Raw genomic sequence first — 27,112 nt, forward strand, 5'->3', positions numbered from 1 at the left:
AAGGTGCTTTCAGTCCGTATCTCTTCTCAAGTGCAACACAGAAGCCTGCAGCCAGGTGATTATGTTTTGTTCCTTATTTGATGTACAGCCTTGGAGGAGCCCACAGGTGATTTGCAATAAATCAGAATTCACATCACCTGCTCGTCGGATAATAGGCTGGGGGAGGGCATTGCTGACATGCTCTCAGGAACAGGTGAAAACAAAGCTGCTTCGTTTTGCAGCTCTTGCAACTAAAAACATACCTGAGATGACTGTTGAATCTGAAAAATTGTATGCACAATGGATATAATGATAAAAGGAGAATAAATGCACCCAACTCATTGATACATATCACAGCACATTACACACGTACCAGTTGGCTCTAATGCAAATATTCACATCTGTACAACAGGTAAATAATTCAGGAGTAGACAAGAACATCCAACTGTAGCAAGTAGTAAGTAATGAAATTATGTGAAGCACTTGGAATGGGCTCCGTCATAACAGCACACAAGTCAATAAAAAACATCCTTGCTCTTATCATACTTTGGACATTTATCCTTCCCCTCCTCTCACTCACAAGAGCACCCTAAACAAAATTGGATCTGAAAAACAGTCAAGATAAGAGCATGAAAAGGATGCTCTACTTTGCCTAAGCATCTCCTGCTCCTCTCAGAGGCAGGTTGCAGGGCAGATGAACCACTTCCAGTCTGAGCAGCAGAGCCAGTCTTATGTGCCTGAACACAGAAGTAACAGCTGAGCAGAGCAAGGCATCACAAATACATAGAAACAGTTGAAATTCACCCTGAAATTACCTTTGCCCTTAGCAGTGGGTCTGCATTTTTATGAGTTTGTCAAGTCTTATAAAACAACAGGATGGAATACCCAAAATACAGTAAGAGTATTTAGTAGCAGGATGCAAGATTCAGCCACATGGTGCTCAGAATCAATCCCTAACAGACTGAGTTGGTATAGCATCTGACGTGATAGCATAGAAGCATAGCATCTATCCATGATGGTAATTAACCAGGCAGTCACAGCCTGCATGTGAGCCTTCTGTGAATATATTTTCAGAAGTCACAGCTTCTTCAGTGATATTCTGTGGTTTTGGAGTCCATAGGCTAAACGCTCATCATCTAGATATTTTGTGCCCCAGCTTCGTAATGCCGGTACAGCACTGCTCCTGCTGGATTTGCAGATCTGCATTGTGCATTAGGACATCTAGTGGCTGAATAATTTACTGTACAAACACACACCTGATAACATGATTTTGATTTCCCATCAGGAAGCTCAAATCTACTTTTCTAAAGCCAAGACTTATCTGGGAGAATCTCAGGGTTTCTGCATTATTCTGCCCTGTAATATAACCCCAACTCATTGCTTGATAGAGTACTCCGAAGTGCAAGCACAAAGAAAGCGGCAGGCTTACATACCAATTTCTACCTTATCTTTCATCAAGATACCAGAGTAACATGTTTACCTCTGATCCATAATGTAGTCTCGCTCTTTACAATGTACCTAACTCTTAGTTTGAGTTTTGAAAGATCTTTTCCTTATCCTGCATTTTTAGTAAAATGGTAGTGTCATTTTTGGTTTCCTTATTAATTAAAAATGATACGAACCTTTTCATTCCAGAGAAAAACCTTCAGCATCCTCAGCGGTGGGGGAAAAATTCATCTTTAAAAGCCTGTGATGCTTCTTTAAACAACTGTGCCCCACGTGCTTTAAAGCTAAGTAACCATTTGAGCTGTCATAAGGCATTATTTCTGATGAGTTAAAAATCTATACTTTTAATTTGATTAATCTAAGATGAAATACAACTATTTGCATTTTCCTGTGTTTATGCATTCCAAAAATCGACAAACACCACAGAGCAAAGTTAATCCAATAAAAAAGTAAAATGCTGAAGTGGTTGGCTTTGCATCAGAATATGAAAACGTGGATTAACATGCCAAGGGGGTGATGAACATTTGAACTTCACTAATCAATTTTAAAATCATAAGAAATGGGCATTTAGAAAGTGTCATAATCTTAATACTCCAATTCACTCCTTGAGTCTTAATTTGGAGAAATCAGCTGCTCTTGAAATTTTACCTACAGCACTTCCTTCAGCTGGGCAAAGAAGAATTCCTACTTCGGCATTAATTACCATTATTTTGTTTCCATACCCTTTTAGATTTCCCCACAGAAATTAACAATCAAATCCCTCCTACATTCACTTGTCACACACCCAGGCATTTTTGTTGTGACTGCTGCTGGATTACAGGCAGACAGCTATTCAGCATGCTCTAACCTCTGTGGAAAGAGCTCAGACTGCAAATAGAAAGCGTCCATCACTGGTACTCCCCATCCTTTACAGTCACTCACTAAATATCTATTCCAGATTTAGCATCCTGGCTCTGATCCTCCTGTCTGAACTTTTACTTGGATTGGGAGGTGCACGACAAGAAATGGATGATGCAAGGATGAGATGTGCATGGATTAGAATGTGTGCTTTGAGAGCAAACAAAAAAAGCAAAAGCAGCAGGAGAGCAGACAAGCAATTCAGTAGCCTTGCTATTTGTAATTTGAGGTTAATAAAAAAGAAAAAAGGTAACGGATTCAAGCAGTAAGGGACTTTAAAGAGCTTCTTCCAAACATTGCTGCACAGAGCACAGTGCAGTTCAGAGCTGGCAGGGATGCTGCTGTCTGCGAGCAGGAGTACAGATCGAGGGCAAGGGACACGAAACATCGAGCAAGGCTGTTTCTGTTCTGCCTTCACAGAAGAGAAGTGAGTGACATGTCTAGCTATTTCAGTCGCAGTCAGAGGTAGCCTGAGTTGTTCTCAAAAGGCTATTACTGAATAAGTTCAGAACCTTCGTATCAAGTGGGAAGTTATTGCCACCTTTTTTCTTCCAAACTTATATGGCACCGAAAAGCTGAATTCACAAAGACCTTCTCGGGGCAATTAGCCAGCGAAGGCTGAGAGACACTCGGTGACTACATGTGATTGCAGTCCTGTAATGAAATACAGACGGATAGAATCACAGGTCATAAGATGATGGAAATCCATAAAGGAGCTTTATAATTGGAGAATAGAGGGGGGAAAAAAAACAACACACCAAAAAAAAGGGCAGAAAAGCTCAGAGAGTATTTATATGAAACCTGACAAAGGAACATTGGTTAACTAGCACGAAGAGATGCTAATGCTCTGCACTAGGGTTAATGAGATGGTCGGAGTTTTAGCCTGGCTGTTGCCACATGCTTCCTGTGAAGCCTGAGGTGCTCCAGGGAAGATGCTGAAGCAGGCACCAGTCATTTAAATTGCAAACATGTTTGGCTTGACTGGGGACTCTTCGCCCTGCTTTGATTTACTGAATGCATTGGGATCATCGTACGCAGTGCTTTTCTCCCCATTTTGCTAACCAGTGCACTGAAACTTCACAGTGAGTCATGAGAAATGAGAGATTATTTCTGACCTAATTAAGTTCAATTTTGACAGGACTCGAAATACGCAGGTGTCATGTTATTAAGTTACCTAATTGTACCTTTGAAATGGTCATATAGTAATGACTTTTCAGTAACGAGAGGAAAAGGGGGATAGGGACGTGAACTCTTTGCTCAATTATTTTCATCTTAATCTCCAGCACTAAAGCAGAGGGCATCCCCCTAGTAAGTACAGATCTGAATTACTCATAATTACTGACACATCACAAAACTCAACTGTTTGATGATCTCAGGTGTGAATGAAAGACAAGCAGCTGAGCAGCTCCTCAACTATTACAACATCATTTCAGCTACAAGGCAGAGGACCAACGCAAGCACACTTGGGTGCAAGCTCTATCATTCTCTGAAAAGGGGCAGTTGACACAAATCAAACACCAAACAACTAGCCCAGCAGTTCCCCCCACTTCATATCATTAAGCAGCAGAGACCAGCAGGACGTGGCATGTCCTGCTACGGCACTAACCAGGATCTACTGGGATACACAGGCTGTGCCAGGAGGGTTTTGCTCTGTTCCAGCTCAGTCAGGTGCACTGTGATGGAGAAGCAGGTTGTGTGAATGCAACAGCACGTCCCTAGGAGGGCAGCAGATAATGGCCATCCACTCACTTCTACAATTGCTCAACTATTTTGAAGAAGAGAGAAACTCAAGCATCTCAAAGGCATTGATTAAAAAAAAAAGAAAACACACACAAAAAAACTAAGTATCTCAGACAACTGTAATTTAAAGAACACATCAAAGGATCTGTACAGCTCCACCAAGAGATGAACAAGTGTTCTGTGGCAGTGATGAGAGAGTGCTGCAACACTGACAAGAGACTTTAAGGAACCTACTACAGCTGAGCAAGTGATGTGATTGTGCAGAGAGATGACAGCAACACAAACATCACAACCAGTTCCTGAATTAAGAGGAGATTTCTGTGAGAAAAGCTGTTCTGCTATTAGCTTTCCCCATTTTGAAAGAAAGCACAGCCTCTGGTAATAGACGCACGCTGCTCAAACACTTATTTTATGCTTCAGCTTCAGAGTGTTCTCATATATTCACACCTTTTTTTCCTTCAGTTTGTAAATACACAGTAGATAAGAAAATAATAAGTGGAAGTTACATTCAGTCCCTTAGACTGAAGGTGGGCTTTGGCACTGACCAGCTGGCTGTCACTGTCAGCACTTTTGGGTCCCTCTGCCCCAGCTTCTCATTGCCAGTCTCACCACAGGGCAAGGGCTGTGCCAGTAAAGGTACCGGACAGCCACATTGTGCAGTAGACGGTGAAACAGATCTGAATTAAATATACTAATTAGAAAGTATTTTCTTCAAGTTGCATTTATTTTGCGATGTGATTCCCCCACATCATACAAATGTGCAGTGCAGGGAGTGGTATGTGGGTAAGAACAAGAGGTCTTGGCTGCAAAACCCTACTTAATGATGCTGCCTCTGAGTATAACCGCAGCCTTAAAGCCTGCCACCCACAGTACTCCTCAAACCACCTGCACAACTCTGAGCTCGCTGGCTGGTCTGGCTTCCTCTCTCTTCCACAAAACAAGTTTTTATCTCTACATCACCCATGTGGAACTGATAGGAAAAACAAAACAAGAAGCCCACAACAACTTCACTGCAGCGCCTCACAGACAAGCAATACACTAATGCCATCTATTGTAGTGAACGGTAAGCTATTTCCTACAAGGAAACATGCAGTTAAAAATCAAAATTTATACAACTGTAGCTAACTGTTCCAGTATGTGAAGCCCTAAAAACATTTTCTTGAGGCTGCAGACCCCTGCACAGGGATTTCAAACTAATCAGTAACTTCATTCTTCAGTTATCTTTTTATGACCCCCCTACAAAACCACCCACGGACTCAGCCTGCGTGCTCTGGAAGTGGCAATTGCGGTCCTTTAGTGCTGCAGTTACCAGGTATTCCTGCATCAGCAGCACAGCACGTCATGGTGGCACTGAAACGCCCACCAACAAAGCAGATTTTGTGACAGGAGCTCTTGCTGTAGAGCTGTAGTTCAACTGCTTTTCATAAAAGTTCCCACAGAATATGAACAGGTCATCATTCTGTGGATAGTGCCAAATGCTCTGATGTTTTCATAAAGTTTATATCTGGCAGAGATAGATTTTTTTTTTTTAAACTTATGAATTTTCCTAAAAATTCCCCCAGTTACAGATTAGACAGTCCCCCAGAACTTGCTTCTATTAAGTTTTACAGGTTTTTATTCTTACTGCTCATACCCAGTAATGCACCCGCTGCCCTGTCAGGCAGGCACCAGTCGCAGCAGCTTTGCAGCATTCTGAGCTTTGTAATTCTGGGCTGATGAGCACTCAGATTCACCTTGTTTACTCTCCCACACAAAAAACTGTTCCAAGGTAGTAATAAACAAAGCAGGTGAAGAAAAATACATGGTTAATATTGTTCATGCGATAGGATGACTGCCTCTGTCTCCAAAAAATAATTGTTGATGGCATTTAGCCCCCCTTAAGCTGGGCATAAACATCTTTTTCTCCCCACCCTGCAACGTACTCAGCATACAATTTGTTGAGAAATCTCTCCGAAATTAAGCTAACATACTCAAGCAGTTTACCAAAAAAATAAAAGCTCTGTGTATGTACAGGAAAAAAAAAAAAGAAAGCGACATCAATTGGTTTAATGGGCTGTGGTGATAGCGCTCACATTTCCAACTTAACCCAATATTCCTTGCCTCTTGTGTACCATGCTATCAATACCGTTAAGAGTAACTGCACTCTGATGCTAAAGCTAGCAAACCTGCCACATGACTTCAGTCTAATTTGTCTTGGGTTCACTTTACTAGATTTGGGCAATTTAGCTAAAGTGCTAAAGTGAAGATGAATCCCACTGTACATCCCCTATCAGCCAGCAGTGCTTAGAAGCTGCTTACTGGGGCGAACTCTTTCTTCCTATTGTTTTCCGCAGGCATGGACAAGTGAAAAACACTGATCTACCCTAGCATTTGATAATAAGCAGCACATGTTTAGCATACATTTTGCAGCATCAGAGAAACAGCCTATAGACAGGAATGGAGAAAAGAGCCTCTGCTCAGCATTTCAATAATCCCTTTGCCATCTAGAAAAACATTGCTTCTTTTTCAGATAAATTAACCTATTCCACCTGTCAAGAACAAGCCCCACAAATGCTTTCCTAAAGTTTGACATACACATTACAGTGAAAATTGATAAAAGGAGTTGACCACACAGAATTAAGCAACCTGTCCTGAAAATGGTACCAAGCTCCAGGTGTTTTTTCCACCACCTCCAAGCAGTTCTAGTTACAAGCAGTAGAGGGAAGCAGCAAGCACTGTAACATTGTCTAGCCACTCGACTGTCATGTACTAAAGACTTAATTATGTTCTCAAACAAAATACAATGAACTCTGTCATAAGCAATCACACGAGAGACCATGAAGTCAGTAGCTTAGTGGAAGTGGCCTTCTATGAAAGATGAAGTAGAATTTTCTCTGCCTATAGGGAAAACTTACTGAGCTCTGAAAATAAAAACGTGAAGTGGAATGCAGGGGTTTCACTTTCTGTTTGTTTGCTCCCTCCCCCCTCAACTTTACTTACCCAGGCCTGAGTTCACACGTTAATGTTTTATCAGGAAAAATTATTCAGAATAGTTTTGTCTGATCATCAAGGTATCTTAAGAATTTAATTACATCTGCTTTAGTAAATGAAAATACATCCACGTAAGTCAACTGTTGGCAGATATGCATAGAAGGAAATATTTTGCTTAGAGTATGTTTAAAGTATTTCATCCACATTCAATGTTTTATTTGTATGCAACTTAACTCTGCTCAGGAACTAGGCATTGCATAAAGCACACCTTCAGTATTACTTGGACACCTTTCTATCATAGTTCAGGTATTTGCCATTGCAAAATAAAATAATCCAACAAAAGCCAAACAAACAAACCAGAACTGAATATATTTACTGACGCACAATTCCTCTCTCATTTGTATTGCAGGCAGCAGAGCCTCCAGAAGTGTTTCTCACAGGTGGATTACAACTCCCAAACAGGTAAAAGAAAAGACAATTATGACACTAAAAATTTTATTTCAACCTAGACAAAAAGAAAAAAAACAACAACTTACCTCTCCTTTCTCCCGTATCACTACTGGAAGAATTTTTTGAGGTCAAGCATTCCTCAAAATTCACAGATAAATTATCCAAGGTCACCACTTGTACATTATTTTTTAAATTCTGTTATAATGAATTGAAGGAGGAAAAACACGAGGACACTAGCTTGGGCTGCAGGAAGCCACTAACATGAAGACCTTAGGACTGGTCAATTCACTCAGAGGAGTTTTATCTCCCTTATCACTTTTGATGCCATGTTATATAGCTAAAGCACAGTGCACCTGGATCAGGCACCATCTATCACTCTGCACAATTCCTACAAAGCAAGGCTCCAACTTTTGCTTGTAGAAACTAGGTGAGACTGTAATGCAAGTCCATAGGATGGTGTAATTGGATACCACTTTGCATATGATTTCTCATTTAAAAAAAAAACAAACAGAGCATACTCAGAAGTACGTAACTTTGAAGAACACAGAACTTACCAGGGAGTTTTTCCTTCAGTCTCCAGCCTTCATGCTTCGAGTTTTCATTGCGCTGCCACACTCAAACAGCTGAAGTAGACAATTCCTTGATCATGCTATAAAGAAAATTTGTGAGGAAGTGAGGAATATGACAGAGCAGGAAACAATAATTATGATGTTATTAGAAGAATGCATCACATGACAAAAACTTAAACTGCTTTGAAATAATGATTTTGTCTTCTCTTAATACTTAAAATAAAATAACATTAAGTTACTGCTGTTTTAAGATAGAACTAAAGGTTAAAGGATAGTAATTACTGATTATTTAAAGGGTACTTATAATGAACTCCAATAAAAAGGTGTCACATTTTTAAGCCAGATACTATATTTTTAACTGGGAGTGTGACACTGGACTAACATTACCAGGAGACCGCACTTCAATTAGAAGCAAAGCTGTGACTTGCTATAAAGTTCCTACAGTACAGGAAGTCTCCAGTGCTTCAGCTCACAGCACTATTTGTGCTCTCTGCACCAGAACACAGATCTATTATTTTTTTTAAATAAGAAGTTTGTATTTTATATGCAGTTAGATACACATGAACATTTTAGTAAGTCCAGGAATTTTGCAGAATCAGACAAAACCATTTCTTCCAGTGTTGTGAAAATGAAAAGTGTATTGCAAGTGACCATGACCTTGATATGAAAAAAAATAATAATTGTTTTACGTTATATCCCCAAAGCCAAACATATCAGGCATTTAGAACATGACACTCAGCAAGGGAATAAAAACTATAAGTACAGGAAAGGAATTACATTGAATGATTTTCTTTTCCTCTGGTTTCAAAGCCAACGACAGGGTATAAAACACTTCTATTCAGCTTTTCAAAGGTACAAAATACATATGAAGGAATAAAACAAAGCAAGAAAAGCACCAAGATTAATAATAATAAAAAAAAAACTCCTAAGAGAGAGAATTTATCAGGGAATTCAACAATTCAAAGATATTAACTTCAGCCTTGCTGAATAAGAGTAATTATTTTTCCTTAAGTCAGCTGATTTCTTTTTCCTTTTCATCCATTGTCATCTCTTGTTATGTAGGACATCATATAACTAGCCTTGATTGCATTACAGCGTTAAGAGAATGAAAGTCCAATTTAGAAGGTGCTTAGTACTTGAAAACTTCCAGTATGTTCACTCGCTTAAAGGTAGGTGCCTGCTTTGATGTGCTGCTGTGTCACAGATGCACCTTCAAAGGGAGAAAACTTCCAGAAGACAGAGGTAGCGACAGCAGCAGAGAGCTGCAACTTGGAGAACGAGGCGTAACTTCAAGTCCCACATAAGCACGCTGTCTCCTCGAGCTTCTGCTGCCCCTTGCTCATTAGAAAGCTGGGGTCACGAGGAATCAACCCGCTCTTGGAGGAGAATCGTTACTGAGAAGTTTCCTCTCCTCTCCCCAGCTATTGACACCATCACTACCTCCGTGGGTCTGTAACCACGGCACAACCTGGGCTCCCACTGATCTTTGATGGAGAGGGTGAGGGAGAACAGGCTGTTGTCAATGCAAAGCTGAGCTGGTGAGCAGGACCAGGGACTGCAGAGAGTTCTTGAGATGGCGGATGGGAAGAGAAGGGAAGGCTCTGCATAATGCAGGGCTGGGGGGTTGATAGCCAGCCTTTGCTACAGATAAGGCAGGTTCCTTCCCTGATTTCTCTATCAGGGAGCGTTAAGCAGCACAAAGATAAGGAACCTTTGCCTGGCTGGGGGCTACTATTGATTCCTGAGTTGTGATATGTGAACTTTAAGGTTGGAGTTCTGTCTCTGCGTGGGGCACAGAAGAGCGTGTTCAGAGAGCTGCCAAAAGTTTCTTATCTACACAACGTGCTCAGTGCCAGTGCTGGTGGAAGGCACTGAACAGCTTCAAGTTATGCATTCCTTGGGTAGCACGCACTGCACAGCGGATAGGGAACTCCAATAATCTTGTGTTTCGTGCCACAAGCCATGAGGTTCCCATCCAGGGATTCCCAAGACTGAAAAGCAAGGTATAACCGCTACCACTTCATTTTTAGTCCTTTTGGGAAACTAGCAGCAGTCTATAGGCACTGTACTTCTTTACAGACAGCTTACCCTACACCTTCCAAATGCAGTCACTCCAGCCAACAGATGATTAATGCCAGCAAAATAGTTCTCTACCTTCTCTCTCCTACTAGATGAAAGACATTTATTACCTTGTCCCTTTCCAGTTTGATGTTACAGAGATGCCAGACTAAGGAACCTGACCTCTGCTCTTCCATATTGTCATTTTAATTAAAGCCATATCCTGTAAAATGGTATATGCTGCTGAAACCCTGATAAGATCCTATTATCGGAAAGGAGCAAATTTGTGATGCTATCTGGGCCAGCCCATGATTATCTGCCAGAACAAAAGGAACGTTATTAAACAAACTCTGTTAGATCACTGTGGGAGGATAGAATGAAAATCATGCTCCAGAGAAATCCCTTATCTCTCTGGGGTCAAACCTGCAGCATGCAGTTGCTGCTCTGTGCTGAAAGCTAGAGCAGAGAAAAGAGGAGCTGCTGATTCCTGTTGTACCGTGGAAAGTTTTGTTCCTTTCCTGCAATTTATTACCAGGAGAGATACCAACGTTAATATCAATTAACTCCTGGGAGATGATAGTTTCTTAAATACATTTTCAAAAATCTCATTACAAAGCAAAGTGCCTGTATTTGCTTTTCTAAACACAGCCATTATTTTTAGGACACAAGGAAGAAAGGGTTACAATGTCTCTCTTACCTTTAAGGTTTAATGATCTTCTGTGAAACAAAAGCAGCAGGAGGGAATTGCCACACAGCAGTTTCTTTACCTTGACTTCATTCTTTCACTTCTCTGAGTCAGCCAAATAACATGTCAGCCCCCTTGAGGTGGATCCTGGTCTTTGTGCAGCCAGAACAAACACTCAGCAATTCTAGACCAGGCTGAGAGCTGTGTCACATCCCTGGACTCTCTCAGGTTTCTTGGTGCTAAAGGCACCAGATGCAACCTTTTATTTTTCAGATAATCAATTCCACTGCATGCATGTGCCATATTTTTCTGCTTTCCAAGCAAGCACTGAGCTAATGTAAGAAAACCAGCTAGAACACCTGTCCCATCCCCCAAAGCCCCACTTAGCTTCTCTGACTTCCCCATTACTGACAGACAAGCTCTGAATCAGAGAAAACAAAGAGCAGCCTACCTCTTGTCCTGATTTTTAATTACTATCTGTTAATGCTTGAGTAGCTAGAACGGCTCTGCCATGCTTCCAGTTACTTAACTTTCTCCTCTACCGGGACACACAAAGAGCTTGCTTTGTGTTGGGAGTGGTGCTATCCAGGGGGTCTGTGCAGATGATCACAATCAGCTGAAGTGCTCTGGCTTCATTAATTACTATTCATCAGATGAGCTGCATTAAGTCCCATGTCCACGCTCTTGCTTGCTATGAGAATGCACTGCTTTAACACCACCAGGTGGCTTAGTGCAGACAGCTGGCTGTGCTTAACTGTGGCAATGGGTGGAAAGCACCTGTGGGCCCTGAACACAGCTCAGCTGGAAAAGAAATAGATCCCTGTGCTTGTGGAGTTACTGCATGGCCTATCTCCCTCTAGCCTAAGAAAAAGGAATAACCCCCACTTTTCTGGGAATGCTGCTCTTCTTACTAAAGTCATGGGAATTACAGGCACTGGTGTTAGTGGTTCAACTGGTAGTAAAGGGTTTGTAAGGTGACTTCAGACACCAAATAAAGTTTAAAAAGAAGTTGCGAGAGGGAACACAATTTTCTGGTCAGATGCTAGATTGAAGGCATCAGTAGCATCTCTAAAATGCATTGTTTTATCTCAAAAAAAGATCATGAAAGAGAAATCACTAAAGGGACTTGGCAGCTGATAAAAAGGATATTCACAATGAACTAAAGAACAGCAGCAGGTATGTCGTATACATTCCTCAGAATTTAATGAACTGGTCTTCAAAAAAATAATTTTATCTTCCTCATCCATATGTATTTCGATAGGACAACAAACGCGGATCCAATTTAAAAGGGCTTGGCGTGGTTCTGTTTGATGTGTCCGCAGACTTTGTTCGGGCTGCAGCATGAGGCCGCTGCCCGGTGAGGCCTGGCCTCCGTGTGCCCATGGAGGGGAGGGAGCTGGGCAAAGCACAACTGCAGTGACCGGACCAGGACTTCCTTGCACCCAAAAGCAAGGTCTTGGGAGACTCCCAGAAAGGAGGTCCTGGGGTTTTCTTCAGGGCACCTCGTATTCCAGCACCGGGGCCTACCTGTGTGTGAGTGAAATGGGGGAACCGCAGCTCCCTGCTCTGTGCAGGCCCTCCTGCTAAGGCCCCGATGTTTTCCTGACATTTTTGATATTTGAGGAAGCAGGAAACAGCTTCAAATGAACAAACTCTGGAAGCACTGATGCTGTCTTTCAGCTGGCCTTGCCAGTCCCTACAGCTGAGGCAGCAAGAGGTCTTTTTTGAACAGATCTAACTCAGATCATGTGAAGTATTCCAAAGGAATTTTTAGGTGCCTGAGGCAAAGACATCAGAGTTTCCCTCCTTGAAGTTCAATGATGAACTGGGAAAGATGGCTTTTAAATTTCATCTAGGAATATTTTGTCCACATTAGCATTTGTTTTCTACACTCTATATGAAAAGCAAAGATCTACAATGACACAGTTCTGGTTGCAGAGGTGTGGACATTACTAAGATCTGCTTGTGAGGGGCTGAGGAAGTTTTGCAGATCTATTTTAGTTAAATCATTTGACATCCTTCCTAAAATTGATTTTGATCTAAGTGGATTTTTTGTTCACAGAGTCTTAGCTTGTGTCTTTTCATTCACAGATGTATGATGCTATTTGACCAATTTAACCTTTACTTCTACGTGATCTGAACAGTACATGCTTTCCAATACCTGTCTTCCAGTCACGAACGTAATCTTTCCCCATGTGTATTTTTCCCACGATCTTGGTTCCGTATCCAGAACCCTGGTTTACTCATCTTAGCATCCTAGCTCCCATCACCAGTAGATAAGCATTTTGTTCTCAACGAGCAGGTAAGAAAGACAGAAAAAAATCTTCAGACTATGTTGCTATGTTTGTATTTTGCAGACCTTGTTCATTTCCAAATCGTCTTGAAGTATGTGTATTTGCAGGATCAGGCAGCTGAATTCACAGACCACAAGAAATTCAGTAAGTGCCTGGGCAGAAATCTCCTTGGCAGCACGCTGCTTGACTCTGGCCAGTATCAGCCGCATCAGAGAAAGGCTCCAGATTCTGTCACAACGTTACACATTAATTCTTGCCACCAGTGATTTCTGACAGTAATACTGTTTCTTTTGCCCTCACTCTTAAATGTATATTTTATGGAAAATATAAACAATCTAAAGTATATTTTCTAATTTTCTTTTAGGCTTAATTTTACTTAATACAAATATTGAATTTCCAATTCAGAAACACTTCTTCATTTCAACCAGCTTTTCTCACATACTTTTTTTTCAAAAATCTTAAATCTTAAAAACTCTTAATAGCTAGCCAAGCATCACGCGTTTCTGAGTCTTACCCTTCAACTGCTATGGAAAAGCAGGAATTCTGCTTGTGCTCTGCTCTAAACAACAAATCACCTTCAATTTAGAATAAAAAAAAAAATCCTAGCTTGCTCAAACAAAAGAAGAGAAAAACACAGATAAAATGTGACTGCATACAGTATAATTAGCCAGGATATTCAGAACAATATCCCCTCTTTCAAAAAATACCAGGGGACCTCAGCAACTTCGACCATCTGTTTTTGCTGTTACAGTTGGCATGTGTGCACCTGGCTTAGAAAGCTAAATAAGATACGCATTAACATGTATATCAGTAATAACATCTATAGAGAGTTTTATGGTTTTGAAAGATGGAAACAAAGAGTTAACAGAGAAGAAAAGGCAGGATGATTTTTCTTCCCTCTAACTCTTTAACTGACTCCAGGAGAGAGATTTGCATGCATGCAGTTTACTCCTCCCAGCCAACATCTCATCCTGGGGAGAGGGCTGATATTCTCATTGGATGGCTCATCCATGAAGCTGACATTTCCTAACCGTGGAACATTGTGTCACTAGCACAAGACAGCAGTAAAACAAGAAGCTCAGAAACAATGACAATCTGCCAGCTCTACTCTGAAAATAACAAGACTTTCTCTCTTCCCCCCGCCAAAGCCAGCAAAGCTGTTCTCAGCTCGTACCACGGATTTCCCCAGGTGAAATGCAGATGGACAGAGTACTGTGCAAATCATCGCAAGCCTAACAGATAATTACCTACTGCAAGGACTAGAAGCAGCCCAGATAATTCAAAACTACTTACCAATTCCACTACCAAAAATAAATAAATAAAGCATAAGCTGCTCCAATTCATTACTGTTTATTCATCCTTTGAGTGCACTACACACAGCTGTTAAATGGCCAATAAATTCTTCCCACTGCAGTGAGCACTCCTCAAATTTAGAAGGACTGCCTTGGCATCGTGTTTGGCAACACCTCATGTCAAGCCGTTTATGCACAGAGGAACAGGGGAACCACTGCTTTGGACTGAGCTCATGACACAACGCATCCTAGTTCCTTTGTCCAGGAAAGGTGAATACCAGACATTTCGAAGTGCATTCGGGAGCTACTCTGGAATAACTAAACAACCAGGAAAACCTGCTATTGCCTTGAGAGTTGTTTGCAGCAAGGAATGTGAAGGCCCATAGGCTTTTTACCATGGTTTTGTGTGACTGTAGGTGCTCTTATTTAAATATAATGACTTTAATACCACCTATAATGATCATTTTAATAATAATCTCCAGCACGTCTTTGGGAGCCTGGTTATTGACATTTAAATGCAGTTTTAAGGATATAATTGGTTCTTCTCATGACAACATTTCAGAACGATCAGCGGTTCACTCAGGCATACACAAAGCAACAATAGGAACCTCTACAGAATTTGTCTGAAGGATAAGAAAGGCAATTAGTCACCCCCATTGCATCATCAGCTGAGGTAATGCAGTTACTAAAAACAGGAGTGCTGTTAAACTTAGTAAGAAGTCCCTTTGATTTCACATTTCTTCCTTTCTTAAATCAGAAATGGAGATCCTCATCCAACGCAGCTTAAGGAAAGAAAACTCCTTGGGCATCCCGCAGCACTGCCCTAGCTCAGGGAGACTGTCCCTTCAATGAAACTTAGCCTTGCACTCTGCTGAATGCTCTAGATCAGAGTCTGGATTTAGAAACAACACTTAAACACTGCTTCTTGGTATGACCAAGTCGCTGCCTTTAAAGCACGACTAAAATTATTGCTGAACTCTGCAAGTGAATAGTCCAGTGTGCTGAGAATCAACCTCCAGATCAGCAGCTGGAAGAAACATGAAGTTGTATCAATGCTACTTTTTTGAAGTAGTGTCTGGACATCCACAATCACAGTTGGGGCGTGTGATTTTTTGTGTGTCAGAGGTCTGATTTAACCATTTTTACTCTTTACTTCTTCACACAAAAAAATACTTCTGGGAGATCACTTTGTAGGCAGTGTAATTCTGAAAATAGTACTGGGGGAATATGTAGGTAAAATTATTTTAAATATAAACATCGTAGGACCATAAAAACATACACTACAAAGAATATGACAGATTCATTGGCAGAGAGAAGGATTCTTCCTAAGCAAGAAAACCATTCCTACAGAATGCATTACTTCAAGCAATTGTCAACAGACGAACTACCCAGTTAACAAATGGGAGAGTGAAGAAAGTAGATAGAGAAGGCTTTTTTGCATCTACAGGATTAAGGACATACCAGAGTGCCAAGACCCAAGCCAAAAGAAGGTTGCCAAATCAAGCATACAAATCGATCTCAAGTGCTACAGATCGGTACAGGCAGAAAGGCCACGGGACAAGCTGCTTTGGGAGCAGCGGGCATAGGGAGGAAGGAGCAAAGAAGCAGTCCTGTCCTGCCTCCCGCACACTCCTGTGACCCCAGGAGAGCCCCCGACCTCTGTCACTACGCCCGTACTGCTGGCATGGCTTTAATACAAAGAACTGATTAGTGTCAAAGCTGGAATACAGAAAAACATTAAAAAAGAAAGACAGATCCACAAATACAGTTCTATTGTACACACCGTGAAAAGAAATCCCTCTGATAAACAAACACCTTTGAAGAAAGAAAAGAGGTTGTGAGGAAGCAAAGAATTGAGCATTTTGTTGAGAATTTTTTAGAAGAATCTCTACTGAGTTAAAGCATAATAAATTCCCCACAAACCAAGAGCTCTGGAACAGGCAACGCTCTTTTAGAAAAGGCTTTATATTCTTTTGATACCAGCTTTTAAGAACAGTAATAAATAAGTGAAGGGGAGAAAAGTGTTCAAAACAACTCACAAAACAAATCAAATCAAAAAAGACTCCAAAAACAAATTTACAAGTCACAACATTTCAAAAAGTTAATGAATAAAATCCCTGTAATTTCTGAGGGGAACGCATGGCCACAATTACCGCATCAAAGGATGTTTATTTTCTACCTGATTGCAGCAAGTGTTGTTCTTGAAAAGGAAAAAATACAGAATGCCCTTTGCTGCTGATTTCCAAACACTTTCTGTGAGTTCAAGGGACTGAACGTGCTTGCAGCAGCGTGGATCCGCTGCGTTTATGCGCCACAATCACTGCAGCAGACTTGTTTACAAACACTCTGATTTTTCTACTGACAACACAAGCTCAGACCCCAGCTGCTCCAGCACTGGAAACCCCAACCCGGATAACCTGCTAGCTCCTTTCTGTCTGTCTCTGTCACTCCATCAGTTTTGCTTGGTGACGAATCAACGGCCTGAGAAGTGCTGGAGGCCTCCTTCAGCAGGGCTGTCAGTGTTGCTAGTGCTGATGTTGGTGAACTTGTGGATATGGCAGCAGGGCATTTTTAGAACACTCGCATGTCTTGTCTGGCTGAAAAGCCAGCTCTGAAAAACCCAAGGAAATGTTGTTGTTGTTTTTTTTTCCAAAATACAAAGTGATTTTAGAAAACACAGACACACAAATTTTCGTAGCAATATTTTTAAAGAGTGGCGTTAATGCATCAATATTGTAACTCTTTGGACCCTGCTTGGCTGACGAAGCAATGTTCATAGGGAAGGGAATTCAGCTGACACCCATTTAGGATGCAGCAAGATGGATAGCACTGTCAAATTTCATTATTACCTGTCCTCTATTTATCCAGTAGTAGACATCATTAGGTGTCAACTTAAAAACTGCAGACTGAGAGGGAAGGTCTCCCACATTTTTTAAAGCTCATGCAATTTAGTGTCACAAAATAACCTTTTAAACGCAGCTTTTTAATTCTTTGAAATAAAAAATTCATCAAACTGTCTCTGAGGAGGCTACTCAGAAAGCTAGGAACTTGTGTGAGAGGCACAGCACTGTCCTGACTGCAAGATGACTGCAATACAGAAGACAAGGAGCAGGAATGAGTGAGATGCCACCAAGTGCACTTCGTTTAGAACTGGAAACAGAACTGAGAAGCGAAGAGATGAAATACAGGTAATATGCCAAATTATTTATGTGAACCAAGACCACAGGAGCTGGGTTTATACATGCAGTGATTCAAAGCATTGTGAGTTCCCCATCACCACTGCACGGATAGTCAAACACATTCATATGGGTATAAAGTTTATGATGTTAATAATAGGCTATGATGTTACAAATAAATCTTGTCAGAAAATTGACTCCTAAAATTGAGAGGTTTTATAGGGATTATTGGTAGGTCTGCAGAAAATCTGAATACCTCAAGTGACTCAATGGACTTCTAAAAATGTAGAATGGTAAATTGCATTAAAAGTAATTATTTTATTTTTGTTTTTCTGGCAGTGACTCAGAAGGTATTCTGCGTATCAGTCATGGGAGGCTTCTAATAGAGTTATTTTCATATGTTTTGTTTACCTAGACATGGATAGGGGTTGTCTTTTAATTGCCTTTTATGCTTTTTTTTCCCCTTGGTCCATCTGATATAAGATTGTAATGCCTATTAGAACCCTGCCACAACACGAAGTCTTGAGCTTACCAAAAGGACTGACACAGATGCTTGTAAAATATTTGCTTAAACAAAGTCTTATTACGTCTAAAAAGGCAGGCCTATAAAGGGGAGCAGGAAAGCAGCGAGACCGATTAACATTGCTAAACAATATCAGGAGCCAAGAGTTAGAAAACAGGGGTGAGAAAAAAATGGAGAGTTGCACTTAATATTATTACCACCACAATTAAGAGTCTAGAAGCAGGAACAGATGTTCTGAAAAAGTATCAGTTTTATCCACTAATTTAAATGAAACTCTCTCTGGAGGGAAATCACCAGCTCACTTAGGCTCTCCGCACCAGTTGGCTATTTAGTGAAGGAGATGACATCCAATTTTCATGAAATCCATCTTGTGACTGCTACGGCAGCTCTTAATATGAATAGCTGAAAAGGGTGTGACAGTTTTAAAGACAAAACAGAAACCCTTCTCCTCAGCCTTAGAATAAGTAATACCAAAACCCTGGACTGATTTCTGTCAGAGACCGCATTAATTCTGTCTGGTGCCTCGTCCCAAAATAGCCCGGCATTCTGGCACGCTCACAATGCCGGAGATGGTGTGCCCGGCTCATTCACACTCCCAGCAAGCACCATGTGTTTCATTTAAGACTCTTAAATGAAACAGTAAGCCCTTCACAAAATGTAGTTATTCCTGTAAGTTAAGAGGGCACGAAAACTAAGCAGGGTTAAACACCGCCATGTGGTGAGCACCGTCCTGATGTCAGTGCACATCAGAGCAGGCTCCGCTGATTTCTGCGGGACTAAACGCTTATTGCTCATTTCAGTGCAGAAGTCCCAAAGAAAATCACCAACAAATTCAGACAATGGAAAGCTGCCATCAATACGAGGTTAATACAAGTCAGAAGTAACTCCCCTGATATTCATCAATTCAACTTTCCAAAGCTCAGTATTTCAGGTAGAATTACTACTGATTTTCTTTCCAACTTACAGCCAAAGATTCAAGGTATTGGGTGAACAGGATCTCAGTTATTTTAGTGCAAAATCCGAGATCAAGTCAGGTCACATTATGAGTTCACTACAATTCATATTTTTCCTGGATAAATATTGCTGCAATTTCTGTAAGATCCAATACAGACAGTTTATCTTTTAGGTGCAAACTCAAAATACCTAAAACACAGTGATAATTCCAGCAGAAGTGGTACGAGTCACCTGAAAATGCTTCTGTTATTAATATTTTGTGTGGAAGGCAAGTGAACTTTTTTTAAAGTATTCTCTTACATTATAGTTTTCTAATGAATGAGTGTAGTGAGTCCCTAATTGCTCAGCATCTCTTTTTAATACAGCCCAATCACACCGTTATGATCATGAGAATAAGAACGGATGCTAATACTTCACCTACCACCAAACTACATATTTCACTGTTTGAGAAAGAGATGAACAGCCAAAAAACAACTATTGCCAAGGCCTGGAATTCACAATTCCCTAATAAACGGAAACTTCACAACTCAAGAATCCAGTTAGCTTGAGCTGAAGGATAAGACAAAGCGAAACGGGTGCATCAGTTTGGAAAGGGACAGGAAATAACCAGCATGGACTAGAGATTCAGCTATGAGGAATTTCACTTTCTAGTGCCTGCATAGATACTAAATGTGTAATGTAACATATATATATAGTTAAAAACCTTAATCTTGATGCATCAGCATTCAGTAAGTTGCTCATCTAACATTTTGTGCAAGAAAGATTTAAATTTTCCAATAAATGCAGATGTGGTGCTGAATGAATTTATAATAAGTCATAAAACTGAAGGAGTAAAACCAGTTTACTCCATACATGTCCTAATCCCCCCTCCTTTCATTCCCTTTCTCCCAAAACAATTTGATTTCTCTCTGTTCCATGCCACCTAAATTAAAACAAAACAATTAAAAATTATTTTATGCAGTAGTGCATTACCTTGTTGAAATAATTCAATTAAACTTTGATAAGGACAGCTTGTTGACATGGTTAGCAACACAGAGGATCAAGAGCTGTGCTTCAGAGTGAAGATGTGCATTTTGGGTCACTCTTGCTACAGCAAGGAACTGTAACTCTTCAGGGACTGTTAAGCCCGACCAGAACAAAGGCATGTCAACCTTTAAACACAGCTGTGCTGGAAAGTAGGACAAATCCAACACAGGAGACCAGGGCTGAAAAGCTGGGGAGGCTCAAAGTAGAACACTTCATAGTGTATTCACCTCTAGGCTTGGGCAACGGCTGGGGAAGGAAATCAGAATTTCAGTTTGGAATTTAGCTAGCTAATTTTTTCCCAAGTCCAGTCATAAGTTCCTAAGTTCATAGTTACAAGGAATGAACCATACAGCCAGCACACTGAAAATTACTAAAGATAATATTGATTAGGAACATTAAAAGAGAAAGTTTTTTTTTTTTTTTCCCCAACTGCTGTTCTGAAATGAACATACCACTTTCCTGCTCCATTCCCCTGGCCAAAGAACTCCACAGGGGTGAAAATCCATTGAAGAAAACAAAAACTAGAAATGATGTCCCCGCCTTGCTGAGTCCAACCGATGTCTGCACTTTTCACTCCACTTATTTTATCTGTGATTTCTTGTATGTGCTGACTCCCACCCAGCCGTCAATAAATAACCTCGTGTAAACACTACCAGTATGATCAAGAGTTAAAAGTGCTTTTGTTTGATGTCTTCAACTTCAATAAAGCACAATAAAATCAGAAGGACTTCACACAAACTATGCAAACATCTTTCATTAGTAAACTGCAGCTGACTTCTGGCAAAGCCTGCTGTCCAAGTGGAGTGTGCTGTGCAAGGCGATGCACCTAATGACGTGCCGCAGGTAAATTTATTTGTCAGACTCTGTTGACTATAAACCTACCGAGTTACTTTCCACTGCCTTTTATTTTGGTACATTTGCTTCCCATTTATAAATAATACACTGAAAACAAATCCTTTGACGGGTTACTGTAAGAACAGCAAGCTCTGAAACCTCAGCAAAGCACACCATCATAGCCACGCTGCTATCTGAAGTGTCTGTTAAAAATTTCATGCTGGAGAGATTCATCCCCGTCTAATTTGACGCACACCTATGGCACAGATCAGCCCAGCAGTGTGGCCACGGGGCTGCTCTTGGAGACCTCAGGCTCTAAGAGCTGTTTCCGTACCAGCTATAGGGGGCTCACCACGTTCACAGTCTCTGCCAGAGCAATGCAATACTCATCACAGGAGGGACAGCCTCATTTCCAGCGCCTGGAAATCCCTGATCCCCCGATGACTCTGCATCCGTATAAATAACAGCTATGCACTCAGCCTGAGTAGCATCCCCCCTGCTCAAAGCTGAGACGTGTTGGCAGGGTTAATCAGCAACTTTGGATGGAGAGAGAAACAAGGGATTTGCAGCACTGCTACTCGCCCTGGGTCCATAGCAGGGATAAATGCAGCCTGTGCTTTTCAGAGCTGCCTATCTGGAGTCATTAACTATGCCTGACATCCTGCAGACACATTCTCCAAAACGAAACGAGATGATACGTGTTTCCCTATCATGATGGCGTGTCAGTATAGTAAAGTTCCATGAGGCAGCTTTTGATAGCAGACAAGCTGATTCATAAATTTTTCAGGAGCTATCAGAATTAAAAACAGCGTAGAATAACTTCAGAGACACATGATAGCTCGGGTTTTTTGGTTTGGTTTGTTTTTGTGTGTGTGTGTGGTTTTTGTTGTTGTGTTTTTGTTTTTTCCTGGATAGTAGAAAGGGAAAGTGCCACAGGAGATGCTTCTGACAGCAGTGGGCACTTTAGTTACCATGAGTGTCTGTGGCATATTAAAAATATTATATGAGCATTAATGCTTAACAGCCTGCAAAAAGACATTTTTCTCCCAGGGCTTTATAACTTTGGATTATAAATTACAACCATCACAGGAGGTAACATGCAATAAATCTATGAAGACATTTATATGTTGTATGGAACGAGTGATGGACCAAGGATTTGTTTCTTACATATCATTAATGGTTATATTTAACAAAAGCTAAATTCTTCACAGAAAGCAGGAAAGTTGCTTAGCGCATTTCCACATGTTATTTATTAGATTTTGTCAGATTAATTCCTTCCTGGCAATTACATTGTCATGATGGGGACATGGTCAGAGGATGCTCCAGCTTTGTTACAGTCCCACCAGCCAGAATCCTTCCCTGCCGGAGCACGGTGCAGAGGCAGATTTGTATTTTCTCTGTCTATCCACCAGTGGGGTAGGGGTCAGGATAACCAAGCAACACTCCTCGGTCACACAGTCGAGACAGGGACTATGGTCAGAGACCAATACACGGCTGCTGCAAGCTGACTGTGAGCAATAAGGCAATAAAGCTACGGGGCCTGGATCGAAGCAGGCAAGGCCAACCACCTTCCCGGCTTCCTTCAGGTGGGAGCACATCACAGGCATGAGTGTGGAGACAAGTGCTGAAGAGCAACCTCATCATATCGTTGCTTTAGAATTTTCTGCCTAATTTTAATGTAAAAGTACAGAAAGACCTGAAAAATTATAGCGAAAAACATTCGAAAAGATGAAGTATTGAAAACCCCCTAGTGAACACAAGCATTTACTAGGAGAAAACCCAAATATTCAGAATACATAACCCAACAAAGAATCTGTGTCAGGGCGGACATTCTACCTATTACAGAACACAGAAATCGTATAGTTAAATTCCTTTTGGCTTGTACAGCTTTGCCTCCATAACTTTTAAACCCCCGAAAGAACATAAAGTTAAAATTTTAATGGCATTTCAGCAGAACCTCTTTGAATTTTGTATTAGATCTCAATTTAGCCTCTGGTAAAGCCTTTAGAAATAAAAAATTCTGATGCTTAAAAATGTAATAATCATACAGGAACCTTCCAAAGTCAGCATCAAATAGAATAAAATATATTTTATTAATGATACAATTCACAAAATTACTAGTCCTGCCACTCTCTGCCCACAAGAGATACTTCCTCTGCTGTATTATATTGCATACACATTAGCTACTGGTGTTTGTTCTGTATGATTTAACCTCCTGATTGCTTTGAATGTTTGATGAACTAGCATGCTTTCGCTAATGATTAAAGAGGCTCCGGCCATAATAAGGACATTCTAGTCAAGAGCCTCTGCTGTAGAGTCAGTAAGAGATCATTCTTCATGAGGTTGGCTTTAGTTTCGAGTAATGTGGATTCAAAGCCTGAGACCTGGCAATGCACTCCTGATGTCAGCTGAACCTGCTGCTGTGCAGAGGAGGAGACAGAACCCAATGCTGAGCTGCAGCGCCTGCTTGGGCCCGGGCTGGTGAACTCAAACACAAAGTGCTTGCCTTTCAGAGAGCAATGGAAGCTTTGAGAGAGTCACAGAAACCTTACCGAACCAAGCGGAACATTTCTCAGAGACCTAGTACTCTCCTGAAAGGTTCATAGTGACAACATTGTTCTTACTTGTAAATTCATAGAAATTCAATACAACCTAGCAAACAAAATAAAACTAATAGATCAAATTTCATTTATCAAGTACAAAAATGAGAGAAAAAATAATAATAATAAAAGAAAGGTCTAGGTCAAATCCTGGATCCACTAAAATCCATTGCCAAGTGCTGTGTGTTAGCCCATGGACCATACCAGGGCTGTTGGTACGGGCTGTATGTTCTTGTATGTTCTCATGTTACTGCTTCATGTTTATTTTCAACTTTGGAAGCTGCATGATAACTGAAAAACAGCTACATAAAACAATGCAAGGTGGCATTCCAGAGGACTACATTTGTGTCTTTATCTATCACTTTCTGTTTTGTTTTGAGCACTGAACAGACTGTTACCCTGCCTTCTTTTCTTAGCTTTCCTTTAAAGTCTTCCCTCTTTAGACTATTTATGTGATTTCTAGATGTGTGAAACACAGTTGAAAGGCTAAAATGCATATAGGCTTCTCGTAATACACACTTCTATTAAAAGTATCCTATAAAGGCTGACTGACTGATATGAAGTGTTCTTTTAATGGTGTAGGGGAATCTGTAATGCAACAATTACATCGTAATGCATCTTCACTAATCGACAGCCTCTGAGCGTGGCTTCCCCCTGAACAGCAACAACGATAAAGCGCTCTGTAAATAATTCACACCAACAAAACATGAGGCCCTCTTAGAAATATGTTTCACAGAAAACTGTATACATGTAGAAAATGGCTGAAACTCTCTACTTGCCAAACAGCTCCGGTGTTACTATGCAGAGATGTCTGCCTGGTGTCTGGCTTCTGCTCAGCCTTCCCAAGCTGCATTGTTTTCCTGTGTGAACGCATCTCGTGTCCTGCTGTGCTTCAGCACAACTGACTTACCCTGTGCTGGATGCTGTCCATGCCAGGATTTATCATTTAATTACAACTAGGAACATTGACTAAATCCCAGTTGCTTGGGGAAATTATGTAACAGAAATGTTGGATTCTCAATAAAACACTGGGAACTTACTGCTTAAACATCATCTCGAGGGTTTGCCCCTCCTTCCTGGGCTTTCTGTTTTCCCAGCAGAAGACAGGCACTAATTACGTGGAGCAGAGAAACATGCTAGGAACACATAAAAGGGCAAAGGCATCAGAAAGCTTTCTAACATCTTAAGATTATTAGAAATGGGGATTATTTGCCACGCTTTGCCAGCTATTTTTTCTTTATTATGCCAACTATTTCTTGTGTAATTTGTTCTGACCATAGCAAGGCCTCTGCCACCCAGGAACACTTGAAATAGCAGCCTGAAATATTTAGAATGCATTTTCCATTCTTCATGTCTTCTGCACCACTGCAAAATAAGAGTGTCCCTGTCTCAAAGAGGTAGCATCTAATATACTGATTATTTAAGGGACAACACAGGGTGTAGCAGTGTTAAATGCAAACCACTTCGTTCACTTTCAGGCATTCTCTCTTTTACCTGTTGTGAAGGACTGAGAACCTAACTGATGATTGTTTCTACCGTGAAAAACCCAATAGCAAAGGCAGACAATATGGTTTTCCCTTCATTTAGAACACTTGTCAAATTTTGGATGGGAACAAATAACCGTGCCATGTTCCTCAGTGTTTCTAAGGGCAGAATTTAATCAAAGGCACCTTCTGTCTGTGCAACAACAATAAACAGCAAAAATATAAACTAAGTTTTAAAAAGCATGAAAGCAATCAACTGCTTTGTGGGATGGAATCTTTTAAGTTTTCCCAAAGTTTCACCAAAAGTCAGAAAGACACAGTATTACCATGAGAGTGATTCTGAGCAGTTTCTGACTGTTGCACACCCTGGGTATCACATGCAGAACAGCCTGCAAACATTCTCAGTGCACGATTAGGGCAAACAAAACAAAACAAAAAAAAAAAGGGGGGGGGGGGGAAAGAAAAAAAGAAAAAGACAGATTTACAAACATTTATACATTGAAACTAAAATTTGAAAGAATAAGGAAGCCTTTTCTTTCCTCCATGAATACTTACAAAGAAGCAATTACATGCAATTATAGTTTATATCTCTTCCATTGTCTAACTTTTCAGGCATCGCATCCTATGAGCTTGCAAACAGCGCTACAGAAAACCATTTAAGGAGCTATAAAGTACGAGAAAATAATTTATCACAGAAAATAAACCAAAAACACAATTAAGAGAATTTGTTGTTAACTTAAAACATGACTACAACCGGATCAATACGAGAGACTGCAGTTAAATATTTGTCCCTAGTTTTCTACATCTCATAGCTGCAGAGTCAAGGGGCCTGCTACAGTTTTACAAGCATCATCTGACAGAGTCACAGTCTGTATCTACAAGAGGCCTCTACTTTGGGAGGCACCTCTGAAGGTACATTGTTTGACCTCAAGATATAATAGGTTGGAAGAGCTTTATGTCCCTTATTCTTGTAGATTCTAATATCAGAGAAGAAATCAGGGTCCACTGATAAAAGATTTAAATGACTCTCCTGAGAACTGCAGTCACCAAATTTAAGAAACAGCCCAAATTCTCCATCTCTCTGCTCTGACGAGAATATTGGGCTACAAGAAGGAATGTAATACAGGGATACAGGGGATAAGGAACTAATTTTAAATCCGACAAGTAAGCTAGTTCTTCATGGTGCTAGAGTGAAGAGGCATCATGATACAGAAAAGCCAGCCTCAAATTGGAAAGACCAAGCAGGCTTATTGCATTGTTATTCCACGTGTGTGCTCTGCATGTTTCACACTTCATCGATAATGTTTCTGTGAAAGGCAGGGCCACACGTTGGTAAGTCTGAAAGTTATTTTCTATTAGTTAGGGCTGCAGGAACACTTCAGAGCAACTGGGGTGCTTAATGACTAAGCAGGTTTGGCTGAAGAAATCATGTTCCTTTTAACTTTATTGTGATAATGTAATTTAGCTCAAGAAATATTACCGTTGAAAGCCCTACAGTAAATAGGAGGCAATTCACAAATACAATTCATTTACCATCAAACACATGCCTCAGTAGGCAATCTTCTTGCTTGTGTGCTTGTTGGAAGTACTCCCTTTTGGAGTGATAGCTTTACTTGTTTTGCTAGCCTTATATAATGAAAAATAAAATGCATTTACTCTTTGGAAAGAGAAAAATCAGTGTGTGGAATAAACAGCCCAATCTAACAGCCAGAAGTGTATTTACCTTACGGCTTTAGTTGACCAAGAAGCTTTCACTCAAGACGACACGTGGAGTGGATGAACGTGCATTCCACTTCTTGCTTTGTCTTACTGAAAAACAAATCAGAAATTCAAGTCATATTCAGGAAAAAACTTCATTGACTCCAATTACAAATCTGCGATGTTAAATCCTGCTTTCACAAGCTGCCTTGTGTGTGGCAGACCCTAATCCTTCATTCTGAGAAGCTCTGCAAGGTCAAAGGCGTAGATGAGATTACAAGGTCAGGGCTTTTGGAGAGCTCAGTCTGAAAGACAGTCAATCTGAAGCAGATGGTTTTGTGTACAGCCCAAGCAAGGTAAAGGGCACTATTGGAATATAAATGCTTATTATTATTCAACTAAACAGATGGGTAGGTCTTTGCCGGATCAGGGCCACT

The 27,112-nt window shown here is 40.7% G+C and overlaps 1 protein-coding gene across 4 annotated transcripts in view; it reads right to left on the bottom strand.

Annotated features, from left to right (window-relative positions):
* Positions 1–26,742, bottom strand: part of UNC5D (unc-5 netrin receptor D) — a 164,505-nt gene extending 137,763 nt beyond the window's left edge. The window contains exons 1-3 of one of the 4 annotated variants that reach the window (XM_068662267.1): positions 11,246–11,479; positions 10,807–10,946; positions 8,037–8,131 (exon numbers count right to left, since the gene is read on the bottom strand). The gene's annotated coding sequence lies outside the window, so the exon portion shown is untranslated. Of the gene's footprint in view, positions 1–8,036; positions 8,132–10,806; positions 11,034–11,245; positions 11,480–26,700 lie in introns of those variants that run through there. The other 3 variants (XM_068662265.1, XM_068662266.1, XM_068662268.1) reach the window with 3 other exon arrangements.
* Between the last annotated feature and the right edge of the window lie 370 nt (positions 26,743–27,112).

The sequence above is a fragment of the Anas acuta genome, chromosome 27, assembly GCF_963932015.1.
Source record: "Anas acuta chromosome 27, bAnaAcu1.1, whole genome shotgun sequence".
NCBI lineage: Eukaryota > Metazoa > Chordata > Aves > Anseriformes > Anatidae > Anas > Anas acuta.